Source organism: Rhea americana, unplaced genomic scaffold (assembly GCF_003343005.1).
Source record: "Rhea americana isolate MKP2758 unplaced genomic scaffold, rheAme1 scaffold_98, whole genome shotgun sequence".
NCBI lineage: Eukaryota > Metazoa > Chordata > Aves > Rheiformes > Rheidae > Rhea > Rhea americana.
The window spans coordinates 2900862-2920613 of NW_028187177.1; the positions used below are offsets into that span (position 1 = coordinate 2900862).

Sequence of the window (19752 nt, forward strand, 5' to 3'; positions counted from 1 at the left end):
TTATTTTTTGTTATCAGATTTGCTAAGCTTAAGCAGCTTTGAAAAGCAGTGATATAAATCAGCTAGCTGGAAAATAAGCCTTTCCAAGCTTCCAGTGCTGTGAGACATTTTCAAACGAATAGAGGYATAAGCTCACGCAAGATCATCTACATGAACCGCGATACCAGCCTGCACGAAACTCTCAGGTGCTTTTGTTATTTTTGCATTTGGTAAATTCAGGCATAACAATTTCTGAAGTCCTTTGGCTCTTACAAACAGGTATGACTGACAGTCTCTAAATGCTGCGCTTTTCATAACAGCCATGATTGACAGCCCCTTGGTGGATTGCCCAGCCAGCCTAACAATGTTATTGTTCTCTAATAATTACCTGATAWTTTTTTTTAATGTATTGCTGTTAGTTATGGTTCAGCTAAGTAAAAGTCCACAGAACTTTTCAAAAGTGGATTTAACTAGCACCAATTCGTGGCTTGCTTAGCTGAGTCTGATCCTGCAGTAGTGCTGGGACTGCAGACATCACCAGCCAAGGTGTATTCTCTGTAGCTCTACCTGGAAATGATGCTTTTCCAGGAAAACAGCACACATTACAGCCTAAATATGCAATGATTCGTGTATACTTGTCTTTTGGGCATTTATCACTCACATGGTTTCTGTACACAGAGAAATGTTTCTTTACTTAACAGTCCCTAGAGCATAAGAATACAGCAAGTTTGTATGTATTTAAGGCCAGAGACTTGCCTAGGATTTGCATGCCTGTATCTGAGCTCAGTTCAGCACAGTTTATTCCTTCCAAGCTGCTCAAGACAGCTGCTTGTTTAGTGTGTGCCGAAATAAATAACTGAGATKTGCTGTCTTACAGAAAGGTCATTCTTCAGAATCCTCAGTCAGGGGACTGGCTTATGTGAATCACTAGGAGAAAACCATGAGCTAGCAGGGTCACTTCGCTGAGTGTTTTTGGTATCCGCAAAATAAATTTAATTACATTCCTTTTAAGTGAAACGAGGCAACTGCCACGCTGTATACTAGAGAATGATAAGCCTAGTTAGAAAGTGCTCAACTCCATTCCCCTTGTACTAGACATAAATCCAAGCTCACACTTCTGAAATTTGAAACCGTACCTTTTTCATCTCTGCCTTGAYTCTCAGATAGGATGGAAGCAATTAGGTCAGAAAAACAAAACCCCACTTCCCAGATTTCTAGCTGAGGAAGACTCAAGAAAGAAGAAATCCCAAGAATACTATGCATTTTTGCACACCTATAAAAAATATACATATCAAGTGTGGAAGATCATCTTGGAGTGGTACAAAACATTCCTCTCAAATCAAAGCAATAGTGGGAATGAACCCTATATTTTGGTGGCTAGTTTGCAAACCACAAACCACAACACCTATTTCTGAAAGCCTATGAACATTTTTTTTCAAGTCTCTTGGAAAGATGATAAAAGCCAGCTGCCTCACAAGAACAGCAAGAAAAGCTAGAAAGTCTAAAATCTCGACCCTACAGGGCTAAAAAGCGCCTGCTAAGCTTTCTCTCTAGTTTTCCTTTTAAGAAGAATTCCCCTGCTCAGCAATGTGCAGCAATAGGCTTCCTTTYTGTATGGCACTCAAGGAATATGCTGGACTGATATGGCAGAAAGAACAAACAAGAAGTCAGTYTGGGAACACTGACGGAGAGAGGCTGCTCTTTGCAATGGCTCTTCTCATCGTGGAAGACAGGTATTACATACGGGACAGAGGAATACTCAAAATGTGTAGTCTGTCATTAAAAATATGTTTGTTAGCTATTCTTAAAAGGATCAGTAAAAGAAAGCCTTCAAAGAAGAAAGCATACTCAGTCCAATTTTCCCAACACTTTCAGTTCTGCACTGGGATGCTGAAAATAGTAGCTAGGTAYCTGGAAGGGGAAAGTTCAGTGTCCATCGGGGATTTTGCCTTTTGCAGTCCCATCTGTGGGCCTTGAGCACTGTTATGTAGTTGACCTGTTGGGCTGTATTTTCAAGGAGTCTGAAGAAGCTTGGCCTCTGCACCAACACACACTACTCATCAGCAAACACTCTGCAGAGCTGGGGCTCGCATTTGCATACATAGCAGTGTAATATGAAGGTTTTCATCCACATTTATTGCAAATGGAAGCAAGTACACAACGCACAGACTGTATAGCCAAATGGGCTAATCCTGCTCAGAAACATTTGTTCACACAGATTTAGGGGCTATGGCAGGGAAAGCTGAACAGTTGGGCCTTTCTTCCATGTTAATCTGCTTTCCAGTACTCCTGAACATTACCAACATATTTATAGAACTGGCCATTCCAACACTTACTATCTATGGCCCTGACCCTAACTCCTACTTATTCACAGAACTCATTCCATTATCTAGCATTTTCCTCTTATTGCAAACATACCAGGCACTTCATAAAGGCTGTTTTCAGATTGATAAATTGCATATATAATGATAGCGAGGCAATGAATCATTGCAATGACAGTGCATTGGCTGCCTACTGATAAAGCGGAAATTACTCATTGCGTACTAGATACAAAGCAGAGGCCAAATAATTTAACCATCTGTAACTTATGCAAACACCATGAGCAAGGGCTCACAAGTGTTTCTCACAGATCTGGATTCAAGTACATCTCTGACCCTCTCCGTGGAGGACTTCCAGGATGCCCTGCTGAGGTCTCAGCAACCCGTTACCTCCAACTCAGATTCAGAGAGTCCTGTAAWTTGGTGCAAACACTTCAGCATGCCAAGGTCTGCTTGGCACTAAAGCTCTGTTCTCTCAGATGCAGTACCAGTCATTAGCCAAGCTCTGCTAGGTCACCAAAAAGCATGTCAGAGAACAGAATACTGCTCACAGGCAAGCCCATCACACCTATTCCCACAGTGAGATCGGTCACRTTTTTACAGCCAGTCCTTCTCATCTCTCGCTGTCTCAGCCTCCCCAAATAAAGCATTTCAGCTCTTTACGGTCTCATGTTTCTYGTCACATCATCATGGTCAGGGTTGTTTCGGCAATCCCACCTCCTAAAGTCAATCAACTCTGCCTAGATGGAAATAAAGTTTGGATTAGAGAGAAGGCTGGCAGGATCCACGTTTAGTCCCTGCTCAAAGGGCCACTTACAYATTTCATGTATTTGTACTGTAACTTCTGCTTTTATCAGTAATTACTCTTAGATAGATGATGGGCTCAGATCCTGTGCTTGGATGTCCCTCTGCATGAATACAAGGCCCCAAATCCCCACAGACAACAGTTGGCTTGCAAGAGCCAACTGACTTGCAGCCTGTTATGCACACCATGCACCTTGCTACCACAGCACAGGCTCTTTCTTTGACATAGTTGAACATTTAAGGACAAGAGGACATGTGAAGGTGCACAATCCTTCCAGTTGCATCCATCCCAACCACCTACAGCAAGAAAGAAGTTCCTAAACGGGTGAGGGCAGCTTGTTTCTCTGCTAYGGCACAGCAACATGTGGGAAACAGGCACTGAAACACCAGCTACATCCATCTGGAACAGATGCTGGTTTGTAGGGAGCAACATCTTCCCAGGGCTGAGCAGCCTCTTGTGGATACAGATACTGATAATCTTCAGAGGAACTGGAATCCTTCCAGTGCTTTACATGAGATTCCCAGACATTTCCATAGCACAGACCATGCCCTGCCAGACACCTTGCTTCATGGACCCTATCATTCCTATGCTTCACAGATGCGTAGCTACTCTCAGGGCAATTTCTGCTACATGGAGRAGTAAGATGAAGGCAGTATTTAATCCATTTTTATGATCAGAAATGAGGAACAGAAGCCATATAAACGATCAGTTCTTCACAGACCACCAGCTGTCCACAGACACGATGAAAAAAATCCTACACATGGAAGAGGTGTTAACACCATCTAACAACAGCCCATCTCAAACAGCTACATAATTAYAGCATGTGTTTGTTGTACTAGATATATCGAACTAAGACAGACTAACGCCCAGTTTTGAGGTTGCTTTTCTGCAGCAGGATAAGTTTTTCCTTTGGCTTTTGCTTTGTTTCAGTTCATTTGTCTCATTCCTCTCCCATCAGTTCTACCCAGAAATCCCATACAACCCAGAAGAAACTCCAGAGAACAAGCAATTAGGCAAATTTATCATTTCCCACTAGATACCAGTTAATGATTCATCTAAGTTTATTCAATTTGTTCATGGGCCTCAGAGGAGTTTGATGACCCTGAGTTTCACTTCAAATTTATAACAGAGAAATCTTTAGCACTATTTTATGTTTCATTGAAAAAAACTGAGTACTCAGGTAAGGCAATCTTAAATTTTGACTAAGTTACTTTCATCATCTCTGTTATTTTACCAATAGAAGTACTCCTACTATCCTCTTCTCATCCACGTTTCTTTACAATCATATTCTAAAACCAGATGCTAATGAATTAATATTTATTCAAGCTCCAATTTCACTAATCATTTATAAGATCAGCTAAATCAGTTTTGCTTAGAATTACAGGCTTAGTTATAGAAAACAGATTCTTCTCTTATTAAAAACGTTAAGCTAGCTAAGATTCATATACTAAATTCTAATCTCTGATCGATGTATGAATATATCATTAAGTGATCTCAAATTGGCAAGAAATCGCTTAATTCTAGACATACCATTTTAAAAATTAAATAAGTATAGCAAAAGCAAATTGTGCTACTGAATTTAACAGATCCTGGGAAATTACACTAAATCATTCTAACATTTTAGTCAGTACTGGAATCGGCCTACTTTTATATCTTCAGAAGCGATACGAATTATGAACGTATTGACCATGTCCACAAACAAAACAAACGTTAAGGTGCCAAAAGGTGTAGAGACCTTCAACTGCCAGAGACTAGCTCCAAAACGCAAAATGTGAGAGACCTGAAGGACCAGCGATGGAGWCGGAGCTCCTTAGCCGGGACACGCCACCACGTTGCCACGATTGCGCTGCTCCTCAGCCCAACCCGGCTCGCCCGAACGGCGCTGGTGCCGCACCAGCCGCGCTGGCTCGGGCAAGCGGCCAGCTCCACCGCTCCTTGCGGCCGCCTCCTTGATCGGATCCTGAGAGCCTTCATCGCGTTGCTCTTGCGGTTTTCCCAGGTCTGAAGCAGCTCTGCAGAGGACAGGCTAGCGCAGCCCGCGGGGAGGGAGCGCAGCTCCGCAGCTCGAGAGGCGGCAGCCCGTGCTCCCAGCTCTGGCGTCTCCCGCCTTGCTCCCCCCATGCCGGGTACCGCTCGCACCCCAGAGCACGAGTTCTGCCGGAGGCAGGATCACACCGCTCGCTCTTTGCTGATTAACGCTCGATCCGCACTCCTCTGCTCAGCTCACCAAGGAAAGCCGAGTAATTTGGGCCTTTCAGTCAGCCTAAACCCTCTCACCATTAAGAACAAACACATTGCTGTTTTCTTGGTTGCTCTGGACYATCTTTCTAGCCTCAGGGTTTGGGGGCATTTCAGCAAAGTGGAAGAGAATAGAGCAATGACATTATTTCTGTCCCATTTCCAGGCAGAGTGGCAGAGCGCCAGAGTTCCTCTGCAAAGCCGATTGACTCATGCTTGTCTCCAGTCCTAACATCCTCGCGAGGAGCTGTCAGAAGGCAGCCAAAATAGTCCGACTGCTTCACCTACTGCCAAACCCCGAGAAATCTCATGCAAACCCAGAGGACTGGCAYGTAGCAAACCCACCTTCGCCACAATTCAGACTGCGCCCGCAAGCGCACAAATCAGTTGGTCACCGTTAACCAGTGCGACTCGTCGGCTCATCTCCGCGTCTTAACGAAACTCCGACGGCGTTCCCCCAGCCCGAGGCACCGACGGCAGGCGCCGCTGGCGAGCTGCACGGCGGGTCGAGGACCTGACCCAAGCGGCGTTCCCGCAAGAGCCTTGGCAGGTCCTGCTTTAAACCAGGCCTGAAAGCGCCCTGCAGCTAATATTACCACTCCTCCACTTACATACTTGACCCCYGCATGGAGGCACGCCAGCTGCCAAAACGGGAAGGGAAGAAAAAAGCAAAACCAAGAGCAGCACAGCCTGGATTTTTCTGTTTTTCCAGTTTTAGAAAACAGCTTATGTCAGATACAAACCAGTAAGAGACTATAACTTAGACGTGCTCTTTCTTTGGGTGGACTAGTCCACCTGGSACTACCTCAAAGCATCCTGAAGACACCAATACGCTGGTATATTTTTGCATGCTGCAGCAAAATTCTGCAGAACCAGCGGCAGCTGGTTTAGCTGGACTCCTTCATTGCAAGTGCTTACACAGCAACTCAATCATCCGAGGTCTCTCAAAGGGTCTCCCAGTCATACGACGTCTGCACGACACCAGTAAAAACAGTTATATACAATTTACAAGGAGATACACCAAGACACACTATCTTGGGAAAAAAAAAAAMTGGGGAGGAGCACAGCAACGAGCGTGGCCCCGCTGGGTTCGGCCCCGCTTGCCGGCCGCAGAGAGCACGCGCTGTGCTCGAGTCCTCGCGTTTTCACGCTTTCTGCTGCCACTATGAGAGCAACGCACGCCCCTCTCATGCACACTCGAACCCTTTGGTAACCACGCTGCTTGCCAGGCTAGTGGGAGTAAAAGAAAAGCAAAAAACAAGAGGGAGATGATAAAATTAAGACAGCTGTGAATGCATTCCACAGCACTCTTATGCTTCAGTGCTGTTACAGCAGATACGTGGGAAAACATGACTTATTTGCTGAGGCAAATATCAATATTATAGTTAAAATACCCATATGAGAAAGTAGTCAGTGAAGCATTCTCTCTTCTTCGGGGAGCTYTGATGCTAACATCATCCACAAAATCCAACTACTCCAGATTTTGAGCAGTGGAGACCCAAAGCTGTGACTGTTATCATCAATTTTAAAAGAAGAGAATATTCTTGCTCATATCCAGTTAAAAACTTGATATCAACTCAGCGCCCACTAGAAAAAAACTATTCCACRTTTAAACATCCCTTAAACTAAATGACTTCTGCAGATGCAGACATCCCAGCCAGTGCATTTGCTGAGAAGGTCTTTATTTTGTATATGCAGCCAGCACCCAACGCCGCTGATAAAGTTCCTGGGTCACCAGGAGGACAGGACAGCAATCGAGAAGAACCTCTGATCTCAGTCAGTATGGCCACTTTTCATGGTGTTAAATTAARTCAAGCTCCTTCCTTGCTCTCAAGTCTTGAAATGGCTGTTAGGGAAAAAAATTACTATAGGACAATTTGTCCAATTTTTTTTGATAAAAACTGTACTTACCTGAAATTTTTTTCCTCCTCAGATCTTCAAGAACTATATGCATCTTTGTACCACGTTTAAAGGCTCAAGAACCCTTTCTACTGTGAACTTAAAGCAACTGTAATGTCTGAGACAGTTTCTTCAATGCTCATAACAGAATTCAAATTTAAAGCAACAACTAGGAGACACGAGGCTAAGCACCTCTGCCTGAGGCAGAATTGATATATTAGCTCAAGGATAAGCTGGAACACATCGTACCTCAGGAAATTTATTTGTTGCGAAACACATTAAGACTGTCAACAACTTGGCTTGGATGTTCACAGCATGATACACAAAAACAAAATGTTTGCAGTGCCGCAGTAAGCAATAAAACTTGGCTTTCTACAAAACTGACAGTAACAATGTCGAGAGAAAAGGGACCTGGCCAGCACTTGAAATCAAAACTTCCTGAGCTGGAATCACGAGGGAATAAATTCTATAGATTTTGTGATGCAAAKGTCCAATTAGATCAGATTTAGGTTTTTGCCTGGCATGAAAAAATACTGTTTAATGCTGCTGCTTATAATCTCTTACCACTGCTGTCCATCTCTCTTCCTCGCCTGCGTACAGGCGTAACGCGCGTGCTACAGCGCTGTCCCGCGCACGTGCCGCTGGCCGCGGGGAACGGCGAGAGCCCTTCAGCCCCACGGGGCTGCAGAGGCGCAGGGCGAGCACGCGGACGAACACGAGCTCTGCCGTAAAGGCAGCTCAAAGCTTCAACCTGAAGAAATCTTGTAGAGCRAATTGGGGCTTGGCCGTGTTGTGCAATTAACCAAAACATCCACTCTAGAATAATTATTTGGTATTCCAGGACACAATTTGCTTGTTCTGTTTAAATTAAAGTGACAAAATAAGAAAGAATCAAGGCCTAAATAAAAATGCAATAAATTATAAACTCATTAAATGGCACATTTCCGAGGCAGGAGAACAAAATTTGCTGCCAAGTCGCATGGAATATTACCAAATTAGATGCAAGAGGAGCATTCAAAAAGGATCTGCATAGGTAAAAGTGACTTCATCCATAATTAAAACAGCCACAATTTATATGGTATATGAACCACTGAGCTCATGACAGCAGTATACAACTGACTGCCCAAAGCTAGAATAAATTTCTCTCCTTAGGAAATTCAATACATAACTGTCAGTCCCAAAGGTTTTCTATTTTCCACATGCTAAAGCTAAAAGAGTAGCCACCACCAGTGGCATAGTGCTAAAATGGAAAAATGCTCCAAAGCAAGCAAAAGATGGTACTTCTTCAAAAAATGCCTTGTTAAAAATGACTAGACTCACTGCCAAGGAGTATCATGACTACCTAACTTTTAGAGGAGCCTAAAAAAGCAATTAAAACCAAATAATGATAGAAAAATCCATTCAGGGCTATTGAACAGAGTAATTCCAGATCCGGCTCAAGAAGTCCMAAAGCAGAAATTGCAGGAGCACGGGAAATAACAGCCCCTCGGCCCAGGCTCCTGCCCCGGCAGTTTCTGCTGGCTGCTGCTGGAGGCAAGGTGCTGGGCTTGGTGACCCAGCACAGTCACTCATATGTTAAGAGCTCACAAAAGATGCACAAGTTAATATTGTGCTTCTTTAATATGCAAACAGACAGATGTGTTTCTTGCATACTCTGTCTAATGAGGTCAAGGGAAAAGGCATGACTGCTACCCAGGGGGAGAGTTCACCACCGCTGAACAAAAGCACACTCCGGATATGGAAATAATATCACAGCGGCTTTTTACTACTATATCCAAGCCACTATGCTAAAAATTTCACCAACAGAAATTAGTGGATGCAGTGGATGACAGGATTTTTTTTCCATTTTGTTTTAAAGAAATTACACATATTCCTTAAAACCAAAACAAACTAAAACTGTCAATTATAAAAAATAATTTCATTTTTTAATGTACAGGCATACCCTGCCACTCCTGAGGTCAAGAAGTTTTACCTCCTGATAACAGGAGTAAGTCCAAATCCTCAGTCTGAATGGGACAAAYGATGCTTGGAGACCACAAGATGAAGATCAGGCTCTGCTGGAAATCAGTTGTGACCAGTGCCACAGGAAACCACGCAGTCCGGTCTCTTCCACGTTTGACTCCCTTACAAAAAGGGCTGGCAAAAGAAGAACAATCCATACTGCTGGGTGCGATTTTTCTCTCTGCTCAACAGTTCAGCGCCTTTGAAGACTGTTTACTGTCTTACTGACCTTGGAAGAAGAGATTAGAGATAACAGAAGCAGAATACTAAAAGGATTAATGCTTTTATTATCCTACTATTGGGAAGTTGATTAAAAGCACATATCCTTTCACAGACTACCCTGGGCATTAATATCCTCATCTCTCTTCTTACAACAGGTCACAGGGGGGATATTAAATGAATACTCTTCACTTCCAGCACTGGTGTCCTTCTCATGACAAATGTCATATGAAGTTGTCTCTTTGTCCAGAAGTCCTTTTTGACTCTTACAAAACAATAACAACRTGGCTTTGCACGAGAAAACGTCACTGGCCTTCTAAAAAGCCAAAGAATGATGGTGGGTGATGGACGGTCACAAAAATAGAGGCAACTTCCACCCCGAATTGAAGCCAGGTGTCTCACCTGCGACTGGCCCCATAAGCTGCTCCATCCGGCAGCAGCGGAGCACTGCACAGGCTGGCTCTGTCCCCTCAACACCTTCCCAGSCGAGCGGCAACATAGAGCCAAAATAGTTGCATGAGAACCTCTCTGGGCTGGACGTGCCCCTCATATTCTTACAAAACCAGATAAAGGACACTTGACAAACTCGGAGGATACCAGCTTCAGGATTTTCCCACAATATTAGTGAGTAGTCTAACATCCCGTCTCACATAGCTACATGCTGCTGTGGCGTGAGATACGGTGACCTAATGTTGCCTCCTGTCACGTGGAAACGGCAATGGATGAATCATGATTACATTCACTCAACACAAAAAAAGATGCTCCCTAAGCCAAGAAGAAGTCAGAAAGGGAAAACACGCTTCCAGTTTCTCCAACCTGCTCAAAGTGCCAGCAACAAAACCGGGGTGTACAAGAATGGGTCAAGGCGGTCATCTTCCCAAGCACCTGAACAGCCTCACTGCATGGTCACGCATCTCCTTGAACTGCACACACCTGCTCTGCGCTGTAATGCGCTTGCTGGGACATCAGGCCAACACGGTGTTTACGTGAGGATGAGCGCAGGTTGTCACACGGACGCAAATAACAGCAGCTGAAGCTATTTTGTCTCCTGCCATCTACCTCTATTCTTAATATATTTCTGGTTTTATGAAAGAATCCTCCACAAGGTTACCAAGCACCATGAGTCATCRTCATCGCTCAGAATAAAACAGGGTAAGGGGCAACTGCTTTTCTGCTATTATTGGCCCAAAAAAATGAGAGCACCCGGCTTGCTGGCAGTCATTACACAACAGAGATAACCCATCTCTCTGCAATCTGAAATGCTTGTGGGTGTCAGGAGAAGCTAAGAATAACCCAGGAAAAGCCTCCTGAAAGGCAGGCTAAGAAGTGAGCTGAAAATGTGGCTACTCTCAGAAACATCTAAGACACTGTATGTAYACCCTAGCTTTAACTTAAAAATACCCTTATGCAACCTATAATGTCGGACTGCAGACCATAACCATCTCGCAGAGTTACAATTACGGATTAACCTATCCAGSAGCTGTTAAAACAAGCAGAGGGAAGGAGATGTTAGAAACGGTAATTACATTTCGGTCCATACAGGATACGGGAGAGTTGCTAAGCTTAAGCAGATAGGTAGGCGGCCTCCAAGAAGGCACAACAGGACAGGCCGGCCAGAACTCTGCGCCCTCCTGCCCATTATAGGGAGTTATAAAGGGTAAGGTAGCATTTTAAATCCTGCTTATACAACAAGTCTTTTTTTTAAAAAAAAAAAAAAAAAGCTTTTTTTTCTCCTTTTTTTGGCAGCTTGTCTTAAAATAGCTACAAAAATATGCAAATATATCTGGCAGAGAAAGTAGGTCTGCATTAACACCGATATGCAAGGAGGGCTGGACAATTAAAAAAAGAAAAGAAAAAAGAAAAGAAAAGAAAAAAACCCAACTAGGATGTAACAGAGCCCTTCTAGAGTCAGGAAGATACTACAGAAGAAAGAGAGTCAAGACCTGAATGACAATTTCACAAACTTTCATTAGTTTACTTAATTACAGAGCTTTCTTTTGCAAGAGAAATATGTTATTCTGTAAACTAATGAAAGTTTGTGAAAGCCAGGATTACTGATTATTTCCTGAACTAATGTTGAAACTTTGGGGTGGCCCATTAGCTAAATAAGTACTTGAAGTGTACATACAGGTCAGGATTCAATTTGAGATGAATGATTAAATCTTCCGAGACATGCAGAACAAACTTGGTATAAAGACTTTCAGGATAAGTACAATAATTCTGATTTTGATCCCACTTTCTCTAAGCACAATGGACTTGCAGCAAGAGAAAAAACTGAGAGAACAAGATTAGAAGCAAGYCCAGTAAACAAAAAGTCATATTCAAGTGAAAAATCTGACCTTTAGTTTGTTGCATCTAACTTTTTGCAAATGGCTAAATGATGTCTTGAGAACTGAAGATAAAGGGCTTCAAAAATGTTATTATTTTAATTAAAAATATGTTTCAAAAGAAAATTTAACATGTAATTTAATGCACTCACTGTCCCAAAAGGTCAGTAATCTTTTACATTCATATAACTGCCCAAAATACACCTGAATATACTGGATTCATTAAAGCCTCCAATACCAGCTAGAAACAAGAACTACAGAAACTAGATTTAGATGAAAATGTCTTTTTGGCAAGACACCAGATATTGGTTTCTTGCAACATCTATCGAAACACCTACAGGTAACAGGAGCTTTTCAGTTTCAAAGCAGCAGTAAAGAGTTTCAATGAAAAATATTTCCAGGAAAAAGGACCAAGCGTTTTTATGCTTAGCATAAAAAGCAAAAGTCTTTGAAACGGAGCAGAAAGACTTTCCCTTCTTAAAGAAATAAAGCGTTGTAAATGCTGAGCACACCAGTAATCCCAGCCTGCTCAATCATCTYGTTGATAAGGTTCCTCTACGGGCAGGAGCTAAAACAAACCAAGGGCACAACACAAACTTGAAATTGCTAGTCCTCAGTAGCCCACTTGCAGACACTACCGTTTGGGCCAAAAAAATGTACTTTTAGGCATTTAGCTCATCTGTTTTCAAAAGCAGTCAAGCAACAGGTATTCTGCAACTATTTTCTTCATAAACTCTTAAAAAAAGACAAAAAGAAACTACAGATCCATACTGCTGCGCACAGTAAAAGRTCAAGGGAGATGAATAGGGTCTGACAGCCTGTTTCTAGTGTCATTTACTGAGCTGGGTACCTGGGACAAGTCAGGACAACTGTGATTTCTCTGGCAACATGCTTATCATACCTAGGATCTGATCTCTGGCAAAGCCAAACGCTGCTGAGATTCCCTGAAGACTCAACCTAGATATTTGGGGGTTTCAAGGCAGGACTTGTATCTTCTTTGTTCCGTCCCACCCTAATAACACAGTTGATACCTAATGATAATAAAGAAACTGGCAAACCTGTGGGTGTTACATGGATATATAGGGATTACCATTTGCAGCTTGCTTAGGTTCCCTAGAAACACTGGTTTCCCCACCATTGCTTGGCAGAACAAAGCAGACTTTGTATGATGACGCAACTAACGGTGGACCAACACTAGCCATAGTCTGAGAATGAGATGAGAACAGAGAAAGAACCTCAGATCAATGCCACAAGCCACAAAAATGGGTTGTGTGGACAAATAAGCAACAAACATGCTCATTATGTTTTGCTGGGTTTCTTCATTGCATTCATCCATCCTCTGGAATCCAAAAGGAAATTTCCCTCTAAAAAGTGACCGTTATTCCCCTTTGGGTTTAATTTAGCAACTCTCAGACTGGCCAGAAGTTTTCAGCCTGATTCCACCCACACAGGAAGACTGGATGCACTTTTCACAGGATGTTGGAAAGCTTGTTCTTCATATTTCCAAACTTGTRATGCTGCAAGAAGTTGCCCCAGCCAATTTCCATGTTGAGATTCCTTCCACTACAATTGCTTTAGAAAAGTCCAAGCCTTTTTTTTTTTTTTTTTTTTTTTTCTTGGGGGGGGGGGAGCATAATTTTTTTCTCTCTCTCTCTTTCTTTTCCAGGACAAAACTAAGGAGCAGTAACTAGAGGTGAACAGAAGAAACTACAGTTTGTCCCTATTAATCAGGCCTATCTAATGTTGTGGCACTTGGCTTTAACCATCACTCTTGGCTGTTGAAAGGTGAGCCTCAAACTGCTGGTGCACAGTTTGATCTGCAGAGCAGGTAGCCATACAAGGCACAGTGAACTGCAAAGAGTCATGGATAGAATTGTAACAYTCACAAAGAAGTGACCTCAAACTTTTTAGCAATCACTTTTTAAGAAAATTTGCTGCAAGTCTAAGAATAACAAAGTCAACACCCTGCACAGTTCTGACTAGATACAAAACCTGCTTAGAGCCTGCTCCAGGCTTCAGATCAAAGCAGGAAGAGGACATGAGCTTTTTTGACAGGCATGTTTTGAATTCAAGGAAATTAACTTTTTTTTCAAAAATTATCAACCCACATCTATATATGAATCTATAAATAGTTCTTGATAGAATAACATGTTGATTAAGTCATCAAACAAAACGCTCCCTGGCACTGGTAGCAGCAAAGCAGCAKCTGTTTCTAAGAGCAATTGTACGTCAAGTGAAAAAGCTGGCAAGCTTGAAGTTAACATTTAGCTACCTGATCAAGTCATCCTTTTCAGTGGCAAGAAACGTAAAGTCAGCAGGAATTTCGCTACTTGAAGTACACAGAAGGAAAGGAACCTCTGCTTTTGAATTCATTAGTTAATACACTTGATGCAACCCTTATGTTCACAATCTGTAGCTACACTGAGAAACGTAAGTGATCCAAAACCTCCAAGGACCTTAATCATTACAGAACACACAGGAGGAACTTGTTGACAACAGCAGCAGTTACTTAAATCTGTTGGCACTTTCAGAGACAAATAGCTCTGTATGAAATCCAGCTGGAGGTGGCTTCCCTTGCTCTTGGTCTCTGAACACTGATGTCAGGACGCCCAGTGGGCGAKCAGCGGGGAAGCTGATAAATCACATGGTTGGATTTCTCCTGCCCAACCAACCCTGGAGGAAGGAAAGCTTCCTCATCTGCTGCAATGGACCMAAGTGCCAGCAAGGGCAACCTGACCCTACTGTGCAGCATCCTTCACCTGGGGTAGGCRAGTGACACTGGGGATGGGAAGGTGGAAGGGATGTAAGGAAAAGAGAGGCTCCTTGAGTGTTTGACCAGAGCCAGGGGCAGGGAAGTGAAAGAAACTGAAGCTGCTTGCATTACATCTTAAATAAAAGGTGTTTTAAAACTAGAGTAAGGCACTATTTTTTATAACAAGCTGCCATGTCATCTTCAGGAGCAATCAATGCATGGGAGAAACCTAGTATTCAAGACAGGCTCAACATGAGATGTCCACATTTCCCCCCTCAACACAAGGAGGGTGCACCAGTAGGTTAGGAGGGCTTTTTCACTCCCGAAACATTAAACAACTCTACTGCAATCATCCAAAGGACTAAATATTCCTTCAGAAAGAACCTACATGGTTCTTCACAACCTTATTCTCAAAGGCATTTTTACTGCTAGACAGCAGCTCTGTAACCACAACCAAACTGCTGGAATTCTCATGGAAATACCCTCTCCAAAACCACAAACCTTCAGTATCAAAATCTGCAAGCAATAACGGGTCTGTGCTGTCAAAGATTTTTTTTCTTAAAATGTCTCCCCCAGAAAGTTACTTTCTCATGAATTCTTAGACAAATTCTCACAAACCAATTCCCATTCCCATCGAAAGAGGAGAAACAAATGTTTTCCGCGAGCGGAACTTACATAACAGCCTCTGCACCCTCACTAATGCTGTTTCTGGAATAAACATCTTTTTTAAGTTTGTTCTTTGGTTGATTAGTTCAAATACTAGGAATCTCTCAGAGAACGTGGTGGGAGTCTGGCTTTTGAAATGTTCACCAGTTACCTCTGCTGCCAATGCCAGCAAAACCACGCACATCTCTACCCGAACCAGAGGAGGATATTCCAACACACTCCCAGCAGGACCCCGGCCTTCACAAGCCTCCCATCGCCGGCCAGACCCTCAGGGTCCTGTCCTTTGTCCTCTCTCTCTCCTTGCTACTGGCACTGTTCAAAGCATCCTCCAAAATTAGGTCCTCTGGGTTTTAGTCTGTAAAGCTTCATATCAGTTTTAGATAAGGGTAGTATATTAAAAATAAGAGGCTAAGAGAAAAAAACCTATGAAAAGGATAAAAACACAGTTTGTGCCATAGCTCTCTAGATTAAGCCTACATAAGCTTTTATGAAGTTAGTAAAAAAAAAAAAATCAGATGAATTTTTAAGGCTCAAACTAAAGAGATTTTATTTCTGCTCTCCCCTGCTCAAAAAGCAATGGTGAAAGTAACAAAATTGCCAGCAACATCAGCTCCCTCACCAAAGGCACCCAAAAGCCCCATTTCCCTACAGGCAACAGGGAGGCTCCTCAAGGCACATCACTATTTATGCTCTCAAAATATGTTAAAAAAACTGATAACCAAAACAAGATCAAAATTAAAAGCATCACAACCAAAATCTTCACACTGACATCGCAACTATGGGCTAGCGAATCCTTCGCTGAGTTTTTGTAGTATTTTTAGCCCAAATTTTCTTTCTGCCAGTAAACTTTAAGGCAAACAGTGACTCTTGTGTTTGTGCAGTATCTGCCGTCATGGAACCTCACTATTGGGAAGGAACAGAAACTACAGAGACTATTGTATAAATGAATGCAGGCTGCTAAATGCGCGTTCAAGAACATAAATAAGTATTTTCTCATTTGCAAAAAGAATGGGGAAAAAATATATGGTGTGCCTGAAGTCTGAGATTAGAGAAAAGGTTACCACTGACTTTAAGAGAGTCACGTCATTACAAACATCTGTACAACAGAACACAGGTGCTTTTGGCTGGCAACCCAGAGACTGAAGCACAGATGCAGAGAAACAGAAGCACGTTTCTCATCTGCCTCAGGTGGGGAGAGATGCTCTGCACATTGACAGTGCTCCCAAACCGTTCTAGCTGTAGCATTTTGCAGGGAAACCCTTGGATGACAAAGAGGAAACATCTGCTCGAAGTCCATCACAATATCCAGCATCAATCTTGTATTACAGAGCATTTCTAGCAAAGCACCAGGAGAGGATGCAAAAATAGCTCATTCCTGTAGGTAGCATGAGAAATGCTGTCAATAACAGGAAGACGTTTTCAGCGTGATTGCGATAAGATGCTTGCAATTACTACGCTGGCAACTTTTCCAAAGGGATTCGTTTAGAGACGGGTCTCTCGCACTGATTACGAAGTTATTTTCTCTACAAAGGTCTGTAAGAGCCTCTGCGTTCCAGATGAATAGCCTGAAGCCACTTAGCTCGAGCATTAATCCCCTCAGGTTCACCTTGGACACAAATGAGGTCGATGAAGACAAACCTTCCCCAGCAGGGCTTTGGCTAACGTGAATGCTTTAGAGCTAAGGTACCTATCAATGCAAAATGACAGACATAGCAGAACTAGGGCTAGTCAGAAGTTACAAAGAGCCAAAAGCAATATTGCTGATAAAGCCTTTAAACCAAATAAACCTACCTAAGAGCCTTAAGATCACCTCATCATGCTTTGCTCCCCCAGAAGCAAATTAAGAGCAGGAAGTTGAAGCCCTTTCTCAAGAAGGTCAATGCAACTGCATGGCCACCACTGGCTTTCAGGGCTGTCCTCTGCCCCTTGCCCACAGAGCCATGCCAGAAAGCGGCAGCTTTTTTCAGCCAAATATATAGCTTTACCTTCAACCAACGCTTACTGATCAACACTTACTTTTTGTTTGGAAGAGGGCACGTGTGCTCAGGGAAGGTGGCTCTTTGCAGGGGGCTGCACATCTGGTGCTTGTCACAGGGCACTGCTTCCAGGTATCGTGGCGTGGGGACACATCCAGGGAGTCGGGCGAGTATCTTGCGCTCACTCCGGACCTAGATGCTGTTTTCCATCAGCCTTCGCTAGCTCTGAAAAGGCCCAGGCAGCATGCTGGAAAACCACAGTTTGGCCCCACCAGCAGCTGCTCCGGAAAGGATCAGGGACCAGGGTACTGTCACGAGTGGAGGAAGTTCATCCCAGCTGCAAGTCGGGGTCCTGCTAGCATCCCTGCAACGAGCTCGCTTCAACACGCTTCACGCATAGGGACGAGCTGCTCACCAGCAAGGAATTAAAGTATCACCAGGAAGCCCTTCAGAAGAAAAGAGAGCAAAAGAGGAATGAAGAATATTGTTATCCTCTAAATTCAAACCAATTTGTGGCTTCTGCATGGTAACTTTCAAAAGCCCCATTAAATCTGTCCATTAGTTAAAATCCTATTAATCTGTATAGCCTGGTCAGCTGTGGTTTACTCATAATTTGTTGTGCTTTTAGTATTTTGTAATCAGACATTATTATGGATAATTTAAACCCTGTAACTTCAATCAAAAACTGTCAGCAATTAACAGCGTCAGATTTGAACAGCTTTAGGCATAGAAACACCCAAGAGAGCTCACAGCACTCTGCACTCCACTCCACTTGTCTCTTCAGTCTGTTTTACAACTAAATTTCTTCTCCCAGTTAAACGGATGCAAGCTCACGCTCACCGGAACTGCTTTGCTGCAAGCACAACAAGCTCTAGGCAATAAGCTTTAACCCGTCACCAAAAGTTGAGAGAGAGCAGACATGTAAACATTAACTTCAGTAATTTAAGTAGCAAATGTGGCAAATCAGCAGAGGGGAATAACAGCGTATTTCTGTGCAGCAGGGAGCAGGGGTTCTGCGAGCACCATCGGAGTAGCAAAGCCGGGATAATTTGACACATAAAGTTGCAGCATTCCCAAGCCAGGGAAGAAAACAAACTGAGTCACTCATCAACAGAAACAAACTTAAAAGGTCATAAAAAAAAAAAAACTACTAAACCTGATGAAATTAAACAAATGTATTAATTAATTAAAAGCCTCTATAAACAGCAGAGTTGAATTTTACAGTAAGAGGATCAGAGGTCTTTGGAAAAGGCCCTTTGGTAATCCAACCAAAGCTCAGCATGTTTCCATTTCCATTTAGTCTATCTGGTTGCACTTACAGCGTGATCAGACGCCAGTCCAAAACACCAAAAAAAAGTGATAAAGAGGACAGAAGGATTCAAGAAAGAAAATAGCAGTATCTAGTTTTCATTGCATTCTCATTAATTAAAGTACTTTGTCCAAGACAGTGAGTAGTTTCCCTTTGCAAGCACAAGTTGTATAAACTGTAGTTTCCCAAGTCTGTCTCACAAGCCTCCATGCATGAAGCCCAGCAGAGCTAGAAAGAGGAGTCAGTCCAGCAAGGGAAGGGCTTGGGGTCCAGAAGAGCTCCTTCTGCAAACACCCATACAGTACGGCCTGAAAAAATAAAACCACGCAGACAAAACTCAGCAACCCGCACACGCTCGCGCAGACCCCACAGCCCCAGGGCAGTATTGGCACCGAAACAAAAGCATAGTAGAGTCACTGACATCTGTAAACACAGAAAATGGGAACGTTACTGAAATGAACTGATCTCAGTGATACCACTCTGGTATCAATATATCAAGCACCAAGCCACCAGCATCCTTGGAGGGAGAAAGAAAACCAAGCGTGAGGCACACAGGACTCGGACAACGTGCTCTTGTGTAAGGGATCCTATCGAGGAGTGACCATTGCATGTTCTTGGCTCTGTATCACCATCTGTTCCTAAGAAGTACCAGAAAATCTTTCTGTGGAAAGAACTTTTTCCAATAAAAGCAACTCTGAACAGGCATTTTGCCTTAATGAAAGCAACCTAAAAATAGTGTAACGTATCATGCATACAGGTCATAAATCCCACTGGAGACTTCGCTGTGCTCCCAGTTTGAGACCAAAGGCACTCATGTGGGTGGCCATCTCAATGTGTGATACCAAAATTGGCCTATGAACAGAAAACAGCTTGCAACAGCTGCTTCACAGAATCACAGAACGGTTGAAGTTGGAAGGGACCTCTGGAGATTATCTAGTCCAGCCTCCTTGGCTCAAGCACCAAGAGCACATTGCACAGGGTAGTGTCCGGGTGGGTTTTGAATATCTCCAGAGAAGAAGACTCCAAAACTTCTCTGGGCAACCTGTTCCAGTGCTCTGTCACCTTCGCAGTACAGATTTTTTTCCTCATATGCTTTGAAGTTAAGGCACATAACAAGCACCAGCCTTAACCAGTATTTCATAGTGCTTCCTCTTGTATCTCCTATGAAATGACCTCCCAAAAATGGAATTTCCAATGTGACCAATCTCAGTGGTGACACACAACGAGGGGAAACAGAGAATTTATAGTGATTAGAATAGATCA

General features: G+C 43.1%; 1 protein-coding gene across 3 annotated transcripts in view; it reads right to left on the minus strand.

Annotated features, from left to right (window-relative positions):
• The window catches only part of HTR2C (5-hydroxytryptamine receptor 2C), a 225510-nt gene that overhangs the window by 64504 nt on the left and 141254 nt on the right, over positions 1-19752 (minus strand). For all 3 annotated transcript variants that reach the window (XM_085325509.1, XM_085325506.1, XM_085325507.1), the window contains one exon: positions 17221-17626. The gene's annotated coding sequence lies outside the window, so the exon portion shown is untranslated. The remainder of the gene's footprint in view (positions 1-17220; positions 17627-19752) is intronic.